We start from the raw sequence: 13,204 nt of genomic DNA on the forward strand, positions 1-13,204 counted from the left end.
CTCCTAGTTCATTGCGTAGTGCCTGAGTTCTTGAAAGTTTGCAAACAGCCATCCAAGGCACGGTAATTGGTCTCTATTCACCTGGAACAACAGAGGAAGAAAGGCAGTCAGGAATAGGAGGATATGCAATGTGTGGCTAATTGCCTCTGTAACAACTGTCTACTTTGCCATGAAACTAGAACTGAATGGTGCCTAGCTACCATTACTGAACTTTTTGATCACAGATGCTATAGAAGAATCCTGATCAAAAGGGGGAAAATTCAGAACAGAAATTCAAATTCTCATGGACTTCAGACTTGTCTGAGCCATCAAGTTTGGGTGAACCCCTGAAACTATTGCCCTGAGATAATCTTTAAATTTTAGCCAAAAATATACCCTGAACTCTTCTTAAAACCAAGCAATAATTTAGCTTAACTAGTAAAAATTGTTTGCCTTAAGCATTATGCTCTTTTAAGAACTAACTTCATGGCATCAAATTGACAACAGCAACTTGAAAGATTAGATATGAAACTTAGGGGACAGTGAATTTATGTTATTAGGGGAGGACCAACCCGGAAAATGAGGGTGAGGATGGTAGCTCAGCTCAATGTAATCAACGTCACTAAATGGTACATGTACAAAATGTTGAATTGGTGTATGTTTTGTTGTGTATATTCTCCACAAAAACAAAATCAATGAAATTACAAAAAAATAGCATAGTGTTTGGTACATGATAAGCATGCATTAAACATCTGTCAAATGTATGGGGGAAAAAAAAGAAAAAGAAATACCATCCTCCTCTGGATTTTATGATTTTGCTTCTCTTATTTAGTAATTTCTATTCTGAGAAAATATAATTTTCAATGTCAGAATCAGTCTTGAGTCTGATGAGTAGGGACAGCTCCCCTGAAAACTATAATTTTCCACAGGGACACATTTCAGTAACAAAAGCCTCCCTTAGAACATAAAAAAATAATAAGGGGTTCTTTATTTCAAAATAAAAATCCTTGTCTCCCTGCATATTCAGGAAGATTTAAAACACTATGTATTTTTCAGAATTGGAGCTTCCACAGACTTGTAAAAACAACAGTTTGGAAAAATTTCCAACATCCTGACTGTGTGTTTAGGTAAGATAGAAGTGCTTGCATCAGACTCGGTATCATAAGGAGATTCTGGCTCCAAGTTGTCACTCTCAGTTTCACCTGATATCTCTGTGGTGGTTGTTGTTGTGTGTGGTGGGGTTGATTCCGACTCGTAATGATCTTATAGGACAGAGTAGAACTGCCCCATATGGTTCCTAAGGCTGTAAATCTTTACAGAAGCAGACTACCACATCTTTCTCCCTTGAAAAGGCGGGAGGGTTTGAACTGCTGACTGCTCGGTTAGCAGCCAAGCACTTTAACCACTATGTCACCAGGGCTCCTTGTATCTCTGTGGAGACCAATGGAAATGATCAACTAAGGGTGCTTTCTCTATACTCTGCATCTTTTTAAATTAAGAACAGACTAAAGTGATGGATTTTATGCAGATGACAAATAGGCATCTATGTCTGCCCCTTGTTCTTCATTCTCACTGCTCTTTTTCTGAAATTAGGCTTCATATTCTGTCATTTTGACTATTTTGATACTTTACTGATCTCAAATGTGTTTATTCATACGGAACAGAGGTAAAATAAAATTTTATAGTCAACAAAGTTCTTTATACCTGAAGTTTATTGCTCATTTTATTTGTGGTTTAACAACACATGGCTCCTTGAGACTTCAAAATACATATAGCTCCCTCAAGTTTCAGTTTGCTTGTGTTCTTCTTCTTCTTCTTTTCCTTATTGAGAGTTGATTTGATTTTCCGGATAGTAAGAATTCCTTAAAATTGGCCAGAGTGGCTGAAATTCTACCAGGCTGTTTTCCAAAATTGTTAATGCTCTTTTGTGCTAGAAAAATGCCCCATTCTCTTTGTTCTCATAATTCGTAAATCTCCATTCAAAGTGATCATTTCCCATTGACTCCCCAATTTTCCTCAGTATGGAGAGGATTTCATTCCCTTTCAGCCAACAAGTCATGGAGCAGTCAATTGATGAAATATGGAGGAACCCACTGACCCTTCATGTAGTTGATGTTTTCAGCAACAACTTTCTTGTTGTTTGACTGGGGTCTGTAAAGGTATTGTTTTGTAATAGTGACCAAACTATTCTTTTCTGTGACAGTTTTTAAAGAAACAATTAGCACTACATTTTCATTGCTCCCTAATTTGCAAAGTTGATATGTAGGCACCAGAAATGATGGAAAAATTTTAGCATGATGGAAGACATTAAAATAGCTTCTATTTTTCCCAGATCATGCCAAATAATTGTCTTTTTATTTTTTGCTATTTAGGGGTAACCAAACAAACAAAAAACCTCTAGACTCTTCCATAAGGCAATCTGCAGGGCAAATTTGCATTCCAGAGGAGCATAATGTAATAGAAACACCATTGTACTGACTTGAAGTCTCAGTTTTGACACTTGTCCAAATGGCGAAATAAGTGTTAAGTTACCTATAAGTAAAAAAAAAATGGATTGGATTGGATTTCTGAGGTCCCCTCTATCTCAGATTGTCCATAAGTCTAAATAAAATACATTAACTTGATTTGATCCCAACTACATAATTTTTAAGATTCATTCATTCATTCTTATCTCCTACGAAGATTTATTAAACAATGTTTTTATGTTTGTCTTCACCACTAACACATCCTCACAGGATGTTTCAGAATATTCTTGTGAGAAACTGTTAAAAAGAATGCTTACTGCCATACAGAAATAAACTACTGATCTCCTGGGTCTTACTGTGCCCTTGACTTATTTCCTTGCCTGAATGGCTAGGAAAGAAATTTGAAAGCCTTTAACCCTCCTCATACTTAGAAACAGAATCTAAAAATATACACATTTGATAGAAATTCCTCCTCACCTCTTATTATCTCTGAGGATGAGATCACTGAGTCCTAGAATGAGAGTGGTATTAGAGGGGTCACCTTTTCGGAATCCTAACTTCAGATATGCAGGCCTCTTGGGCCATTGCTGCCAGGTGCTGAGTCTTCTATAAGGCCATCTCTAAGAACTGAAATGTATCAGAAAGAGTAGTGTTTAGTTCTTGAATTTTTTTGATCACGTCTTTCCCCAAGATCTTGTGGTAAGGAAGTTCATTTGATTATCTAACTTCTTTGGCTTTAATTTAAATGTATTTTTTCCAGTCTGACTTCTACTGAGGTGAGAATAATGCCTAGTTCACATCCCCCTTGAAACAGCCCTTCTTACCCTTGAATACAGTTGTTAAATGCCCTTCAACTGTCATTACTGTAAGCCATGTATCCTATGTGAGAAACATAATTAAAAACTGGTTCCAGGTTTTCTTAAAGTAATTTGAGATTTTTAAATTTTTATGTCTGGCATGGGTGATGTTAAAACAAGTACTACTGGGACGGGAAGATAGGAAGGATGTCAAAAGATACTCTCCATCCTTAATGCTCCTTTGGTGGAAATGACAGCCTTATTTGTTTTGTTAACCAGCGCATAATTAAAAGTCAATATTCAAGATCATAATAAAAATCTGTTTAACTCCTCATGTTGTGAGGCTAAAGGTTTGGAAGGAAAATCCATTAAAACACAGCCATGTGTAATTTACAAGAAATCAGTAATAAAATGTTTGCTCTCAACATTATCTGCAAAATGGTCTGTATATTACCAGAATAAATCCATATTACTTGGAGGCTGTAGATAAGCATCCATAGGCAAAGTTCACATTGAGGTTATCTGCCTCCTGCTCCGAACCGAGGAGTGCTATTTAGAGGAGACAAATTGTGGTTTACTTCTTCGAGTCTCAAGTACATTGTGTAGAAATGAATTTAGTTCCTGAAAGGTTATCTGTCATATCCAAATAGGAAAGAATGCCATTACAGGATTGTGCCCATTGCAGAAAGAATATAGCTTTCGTCCTCAGTGGGGGAACAAAAACAGGAAGCTTAACAATTAGAAGGCCTGAATGCACCTTCTGTTGATGAAAAAGGTAGATATTTGATGCATTGTAAAACAATGATGCATGTAGCAGTACAGTCATAACGAATTTTAAGACATCAGTGAATTCACTGCTCGTGTGTGTGAAGCTGTTCACGTGGCTGTACCTTGGACTCTGAAGTAAGAAACATTTTTTGATACATAGAAAAAAAAATTAATTGTGATAGGATGCAGCACTGAAACACCCTGGCAGAGGAATTTTGGACTATGACTCCCTGACAAGCCCAAAATGTTTTGGAAGAGAAAAAAAGTCACTGGGGCTGATGATTTCACATTCGTTGAAATACCTTCATTTGTTTGTCTATTCAACAAATACTTATTAGACGCCTACTAGGTCTTTGTTCTTGTTGTATGCCATTGAGTCAATTCTGACACATAGCAACCCTATAGGACAGAGTAGAACTGCCTCATAGAGTTCTCTAGGCTGTAATCTTTGCTGGAGCAGATCACCAGGTCTTTTCTCATGCGGAGCTGCTGGTGGGTTTGAATTGCTAACCTTTTGGTTAGCAACCAAGCACTTAATCATTATACCACCAGGACTCCTTTACTAGGTATTGTTGTTGTTGTTAGGTGCATTCAGATTAGTTCCAATGTGTCCAACGTACATGAGATGCAGTCTCGCTATCCTCCCTTCTAAGGAGCTTTCTGGCTGTAATTCCTCCAAGACAGATTTGTTCATTCTTTTGGCAGTCCATGGTATATTCAATATTCTTTGCCAACACCACAATTCAAAGGCATCAATTCTTCTTTGGTCTTCCTTATTCATTGCCCAGCTTCCACATGCGTATGAGGCAATCGAAAAACCATGGCTTGGGTCAGGTGCACCTTAGTCCTCATCTAAGATGACATCTTTGCTTTTTAACACTTGAAAGAGGTCTTTTGCAGCAGATTTTCCCACTGCAATGTGTCATTTGATTTCTTGATTGCTGCTTCCATGGGTGTTGATTGTGGACCCAAGTAAAATAAAATCCTTGACAACTTCAATCTTTTCTCTGTTTATCATGATGTTGCATATTGGTCCAGTTGTGAGGATTTTTGTTTTCTTTATGTTGAGGTGCAATCCATGCTGAGGGCTGTGGTCTTTGATCTTCATTAGTAAGTGCTTCAAGTCTTCTTCACTTTCAGCAAGCACGGTTGTGTCATCTGCATAATGCCCGTTGTTAATGAGTCTTCCTTCAATTCCGATGCCACATTCTTCGTATAATCCAGCTTCTTGGATTATTTTCTTATGGTGAAAGGATACAACTCTGAGGCACATCTTTTCTAACTTTAAACCACACAGTATCCCCTTGTTCTGTTCAAGTGACTGCCTCTTGGCCTATGTACAGATTCCACATGAGTCCTATTAAATGTTCTGGAATTGCCATTCTTTAGTGTTATCCCTAATTTGTTCTGATCCACACAGCTGATTGCCTTTGCATAGTCATTAAAACACAGGTAAACATCTTTCTGATATTCTCTGCTTTCAACCAGGATCCATCTGACATCAGCAATGATATCCCTCCTTCCACATCTTCTTCTGAGTCTAGCTTGAATTTCCGGCAGCTCCCTGTCAATGTACTGGTGCAACCACTTTTGAATGATCTTCAGTAAAATTTTACTTAGGCGTGATATTAATGATATTGTTTGATAATTTTGGCATTTGGTTGGATCACCTTTCTTTGGAATAGGCATAATATAGAAGGCAGTATTCAAAGATAAACTTATAGCAATAAATGCCTACATAAAAAAGAAAGAAGATCTCAAATGAATAGCCTAACTCAACAACTCCAGGAACTGCAAAGAGAAGAGCAAACTAAAACTAAACTTACCAGAGGAAAAGAAAGAACAAAGATCAGAGCATAAATAAATAAAATTGAAAAAAATAAAACCAGAAGTTGGTTCTTTGAGGTCAATAAAATTAACAAACAATTAGCTAGCCTAACAAAGAAAAGAATAGAAAAGGTGCAAATAAATAAATAAAACATGAAATGAGGGACATTACAACTGACTTAATAGAAATAAAGAGATTTATGACAGAATATTATAAACAACTGTATGGCAACAAGCTGAATAAATTAGATGAAATGGACAAATTCTTAAGAAGCACACAATCTACACAAACTGATTCAAGAGGAAACAGACAGTCTCGACAGACCCCCAAAAATGAAGAGATAGAATCAGCGATCAAACAACTCCCAACAAAAAATAATTCCTGGACCAGATGGCTTCATTGGGAATTCTATCAAATATTTAGAGAAGATTGACACTGATACTGTTTAAACTCTTCCAAAAGATAGAGAAGGAAGGAATTCTCACTAATTCATTCTATGAAGCAAACAGAACCTTGATACCCAAACCAGACAAAGATAACACAAGAGAAGAAAACTATGGGCTAATATCTCCTATGAATATAGATGCAAAAATCGTCAGCAAAATCTAGCAGACAGAATCCAAAAGAACATTAAAAGAGTCATACATCATGACCAAGTGGGATTTATTCCAAGAATGAAGGGGTGGTTCAACATTAGAAAATCAATCAATGTAATGCACCACATTGACAGAACAAAGGAAAATAACTACATGATCATCTCTATGGATGCAGAAAAAGCATTTGATAAAATCCAATACCCTTTCTTGATGAAAACCCTAAAGAAGTTTGGAATAGAAAGAAAATTCCTCAATACGATTCAGGATATAGAGGAAAAGACAACAGCCAACGTTATAATTAATGGAGAAAGACAGAGAAGTTTCCCCTTGAAATCGGGTAAAAGATATGGGTACCCACTCTCACAACTTCTATTAAATGATGTATTAGAAGTCCTAGCCAGAGCATTAAGACAAGACAAGAAAAAAAAAAAAAAGCTATACGTATTAGAAAAGCAGAGGTATAATTAGCTGTATTTGAGGATGATATAATGCTCAATATAGAAAATTCCAGAGTACACAAGAAAACTTTTAGAGCTGATAGAAGAATTTAGCAAAGTTGCAAGGTACAAGGTCAACAATGAAAAATTAGTTGTATTTCTATACACCAACAATGAGAAACCTGAAAGAAAAATCAGGGAAACGATTCCTTCTAAGATAATTAAAAAAAAAAAAAAAAGCCAGTTGCTGTTAAGTCGATTCTGACTCATAGCGACCCTACAGAACAGATTAGAACTGCCCCATAGGCTTTCCAAGGAGTGCCTGGTAGATGCAAACTGCTGATCTTTTGGTTAGCAGCCGTAGCTCTTAATCATTATGCCACCAGCGTTTCCAGTAGATAATAAAATACCCAGGGATAAATCTAACCAGGGCCATGAAGAACTTATACAATGAAAACTATAAAACACTGCTGAAAGAGTTTAAAGAAGACTTAAATAAATAGAAAGATGTTCCATGTTCATGAATTGGAAGATTTAATACTGTTAAGATGTCAATACTACCCAAAGTGATCTATAGGTTCAACACAATCCTGATCAAACTTCCAATAGCATTCTTTATGGAAATAGAAAAACCAATTCTCAACTCTATGTGGAATAGCAAGAGGCCCCCAAAAGCTAAAACCATGCTGAAAGAGCAGACATAGCAGGAGGATTCACACTTCCCGATTTTAAAACATAGTATACGGCTATAGTAATCGCAAGCCTGTTGCACAAACCAATGGAATAGAATTGAAAGCCCCTAAATAAACTCACACATCTATGGTCAGCTGATTATTGACAAGTGTGCTAAGTCCATTCATCGTGGAAAGGAGAGTCTCTTCAATAAATGGTGCTGGGAGTATTGGATTTCTGCATGCAGAAAAACAAAACAGGATCCATGCCTCATGAAAAAATTTTTTTTTTTTTTTTGACATACACAAAAATAAATTCAAAATGGATTAAGGAACTAAATGTGCAAACTAAAACCATAAAAATCTTAGAGGAGCAAGTAGGGGTAACACTGTCAGGCCTAGTTTCAACAATGGGTTATCTAATATAATAACAAAACTACAAATAGCAAAAGACAAAATAAATAAAAAAAGACGTCATAAAACCTTTTCTTCATCGAAAAATTTACCAAACGAGGCTGGGTCAAGATGGTGGACTAGTCAGGTGCACTAAGCTATTCCGCTGCAACAAAGACCTGAAAAACCAAGTAAAACAGATATGGACATCAGTCCTAGAACCCTGACTCTTAAATGAGAGGATAAATTATTAGACTGAAAGTAACTGAGGAGAAGAAGAAACCGATAGAAAATAGGGATGGAATAGAGATATGGAGTGGAAGTTCCTGACCAAATGGCATGACTCAGAATTACCATCTTGGAATGAAGGCAACCCCCCACTCCCCCCCCCCCCCCCCCCCGCCACACACACAGAAAGGCATTTCCATAGGATTCCCAAAAAGAGAGAGCAGACACATGCAGGACTAAATAAGACCACATTTGCTGGCTGCAACTCAAGGAGAAGCCCAGAATCCCTTACCCAGTAAACACAAGAGCATGCTCCTACAGCCCCCACCCCTCTGGTGAACAGTAACTGTAACTGTCCCATCATGGCAATCCTGACTGCTGGGAATCAGAGAACCAACTCACCCTGTAGCCCTCCTTCATCTAGCTCCCACTGTCCCTGCCTTCGCACCACCTCCTACCTCTCCCCTCTGTCCCACCACCTGCAGCCCCAAGGTGACTCAGCCCGGACCCCAGGGCCCTTCCTGCCAGCTCCAGATTCTTCACCACCTGCCAGAGCAACCAGGGAACCCAGCCCAGACCCCAACCACTTTCTGCCCTCTATGGATCCCTTTCACTGCTGCCCAAGGTCCTAAGGGGACCTGACCCAGGCCCCACACCCCTTCTTGCTGGCTCCAGACCCCTCCTACTGCCTGCTGCACAATCAGAGAACATGGCCCAGACCCCAGACCCCTTTCTGCCAGCTCCAGACCCATCCTGACACCTGCAGTAGTCTCGAGGAGACCTAGCCTGGACACAAGGCCCCTTCCTTCTGGCTCTGGACCCCTCTTGCCACCCACTACAGCAACCACGAAACACAGCCCAGACCCTAGGCCCCCTCCTGCCAATTCTGGACCCCTCCTGCTGTCCCTGCAGCCCCCAAGGGGACCCAGCCTGGACCCCAGGCCCTTCTCCACCGGCTCAGGTTTCGCCCCCTGCAGCAGACTGCAGAGGCCCCACTCCAGCCCCCTTCCCAGTTCATACAACAAACAAATGACCCATCCCTGCTCCTTCCCTTCCTGCTGCACCATAGCTGAGTGACTGGCCCTGCATACCAGGACAAGGTGGTGAGAACTGTAGTGACCGCAGGTGAGCAAGCAACAAAGAACACCCAGCCCAACTGCCCATAACCAAACAAAAAGAAAAAAGCAGAACAAAACAAACAAAACTAGAGACAATAGACAATCTCAAAACATAAAAATAAATAAATAAAAAACCTGAAAAAGATGGTTCCAGTAAGCAACCAGAATAAAGCACTAATTGCTTTATTCTAGTTGCAGATGAAAGGCATTAGAACTACCTGATAGGAAATTCAAAAGTCTAATACTCAGGGCTCTCCAAGAGATTAGGAAAACAAAGACAAAACCAAGCAAAACATAGCCAAAATCAAGGAAAACACAGACAAAACAATAGAAGAATTCAAGAAAATAATAGAAGAACAAGATGCCAAAATAAACACACAGAAATCATACACAAATAGCAAATAGAAATCCAAAAGATAAACAACAAAATTTCAGAAATAGATAATGCAATAGAAGGTTTAAGGAGCAAATCGGAAACAATGGAAGACAAAATCAGCAAAATTGAAGGCAAATCTGTGTATGCCACTTTGAGAAAAAATCAGAGAAAAGAACGAAGAAAATCTAAGGACTACGTGGTGTATAATCAATAGCATAATTGCACATGATCACAGTTCAAGAACAGGGGGAGAAAACAGAAAAAACAGAAAGGATCACTGAAGATTTGCTGATCAAAAACTTCTCTAATATCATGAAAGGTGAAAAGCTGAGCATCCAAGAAGCTTAATGAACCCCACATAGGCTATACCCCAAAAGAAAGTCACCAAGACATATGATAACTCCACTTGCCAAAACCAAACACAAAGAATCCTGAAAGCAGCTCTAGGAAAACAAAACATCACATACGAAGGGAGAAGCAATAAGACTAAGCTCTGATTACTTGCCAGAAACCATGCAGGCAAGAAAGCCATGGAAGGATATATATAAAATCTTGAAAGAAAAAAAATTGCCAACAAGGAATAATATTAAAAAAAAAAACCCACTGCAGTCGAGTCAATTCCGACTCATAGTGACCCTACAGGACAGAGCAGAACTGCCCCATAGAGTTTCCAAGGAGTGCCTGGAGGATTTGAACTGCCAACCTCTTGGTTAGCAGACATAGCACTTCACCACTACGCCACCAGGGTTTCCAGGAATAATATACCCTGCAAAATTTTCTTCTAAGACATACTGTTGAAATTAGGGCATTTTCAGATAAACAGAAATTAAGGGAATTTGTAAAAACCAAACCTAACTTACAAGAATTATTAAAGGAAGTCCTTCGGTTAGATAACCAACAACATCAGACAACAACCTGAACCTAGGACACAGGTCAGTATCAACCAAATACTGACCTAGGTAATGAACTCTCAAGGATAAAATAAAACTAAAATATTTAAAACAGAGAACTAGAGATGTCAATCTGTTAATGATGAAAATGTCAGAACAGTAAAAGGGAGAATATATAGTGTAGTTACAGAACTTTTGAATGGAGAGGAAGTCAAGGAAATATAAAATAATAAAAGGCTGGTTGAATCTTTAGGAATATAAGGGTAAATTTCAAGGTAACCATAAAGAAAGTTAACAAACCTACTTACTGAAATAAAGAAGAAGAACACAAAGTCTCAGTAAACACAAAATCTACAATAATGAAAGAAATGAAAAGAAATTTCACAAACAAAGGAACTTAGCACAGGAGAGTAAAAGGAACAAAGAAAATGTCAGGACTACACAAAAAAAAAGCACTACAAAATGACAGCAATAAACTCACACCTATTGATAATCACACTGAATGTAAATGGTCTAATGCATCCATAAAGAGACAGAGAGTGATAGAATGGATTAAAAAACATGGCCCACAAATATGCTTTCTACAAGAGACACACTTTAGATGCAAAGACATAAATATATTAAAAACTAAAGGATGGAAAAAATGTATCAAGCAAACAGCAACCAAAAGGAGGAGGAGTGGCAATACTAATCTCAGATAAAATAGACTTTAAGGCAAAATTCATCATAAAAGACAAGGAAGGTCATTATACAATGATTAAAGGGACAGTCCACCATGAAGACATAACCATAATAAATATCTATGCACCCAACAATAGCATTCCAAAATATATAAAACAAATTCTAACAGCACTGAAAAGAGACATAGGCAGTTCCACAATAATAGTAGGAGGCTTCAACAAACAACTCTCGGTAAAGAACAGAACATCTAGAAAGAAACTCAGCAAAGATACAAAAGATCTAAAGTGCACAATCAACCAACCTGACCTCATAGACATATGTAGAACATTCCACCAAACAGCAACAAATTATACATTGTTTTCCAATGCACAAGAACCATTCTCCAGAGTAGTCCACATCTTAGGCCACAAAGCAACCCTCAACAAAATCCAAAATACTGAGATAATACGAAACATCTTCTGTGATCACAACACCATAAAAGTAGAAATTAATAACAGGAAGAGCAAGGGAAAAAAAAATCAAATACATGGAAACTGAATAACACTTTGCTTAAAAAACCCTGATTAGTAGTAGTAGAAGAAGTAAAAAAAATTCTAGAATCAAATGAGAATGAAAACACATCATACTAAAACCTTTGGGACACAGTAAAGGCAGTGCTCAGAGGTTAATTTATAGCAATAGGTGCCCACACCAAAAATGAAGAAAGGGACAAAATCAAAACACTAGCCCTACAACTTGAACAAATAGAGAACAGCAGAAGAAGCCCAGAGCCACCAGAAGAAAGGAAATAATAAATACCACAGTAGAAATAGATAAGAGAATAGAAGACAATAGAAGAATCAACAAAACCAAAGTTAGTTCTTTGAAAGGATCAACAAAATAGACAAACCATTGTCCAAATTCACAAAAGAAAAACAGGTGAGAAAGCGAATAACTCAAATAAGAAATGAAATGACTGACATTACAACAGACCCAACCAAAATAAAAAGGATCATAACAGAGTACTCTGAAAAACTGTACTGCAACAAATTTGAAAACCTAGTGGAAATGGACTAATTTCTAGAAACAAATTATGTACTTAAACTAACACAAACTGAGGTCGAGAATTAGAATAGACCTATAACAAGAGAAGAGATTGAAAAGGGAAGAAAAAGAAATAATGAGCATCCCAATTGGTAAGGAAGAAATAAAACTGTCCCTATTTGCAGATGATATAATACTATACATAGAGAACTCAAAAGACGCCACAAAAAACAAAACAAAAAAAAACTTCTGGAACTAATAGAAAGATCTAGCAGAGTAGCAGGATATAAGATAAACGTACAAAAATTAGTTGGATTCCTATTTACCAGTAAACAGAATTATGAAAAAGAAATCAAGAAAGCAATAACGTTTACAACAGCTCCTAAAAAAAGAAAACACTTAGGAACAAATCTAACCAGGAATATAAAAGACCTATACAAAAACACTACTGCAAGAAACGGAAAGAGATCTACATAAATTGAAAAAGATACCATGCTCAATGATAAGTAGACTCAACACTGTGCAAATGTCAATTCTACCGAAAGCAATCTACAAATACAATGTAATACCAATCCAAATACCAACAGCATTCTTTAACGAGATGAAAAACTAATCATTAACTTTATATGGAAAAGAAAGAGGCCTGGATAAGTAAAGCAGTATTGAAGAAAGAGAACAAAGTAGGAGGCCTTGCACTGCCTGACCTTAGAATCTACCATACAGCTACAGTAGTCAAAACAGCCTGGTACTAGTACAAATACAGACACATTGACCAGTGGGACAGAATCGAGAACCCAGAGGTAAATCTATCTTCCTATGGCCACCTGATCTTTGATGAAGGCCCAAAGTCCATTAATTGGGGAAAAGACAGTATTTTTTAACAAATGGTGCTGGCAAAACAGAATGTTTATCTGTAAAAAAAAAAAAAAAAATGAAACAGGACCCATACTTCAC

This window comes from Elephas maximus, chromosome 20 (assembly GCF_024166365.1).
Source record: "Elephas maximus indicus isolate mEleMax1 chromosome 20, mEleMax1 primary haplotype, whole genome shotgun sequence".
In the NCBI taxonomy this organism is placed as follows: domain Eukaryota; kingdom Metazoa; phylum Chordata; class Mammalia; order Proboscidea; family Elephantidae; genus Elephas; species Elephas maximus.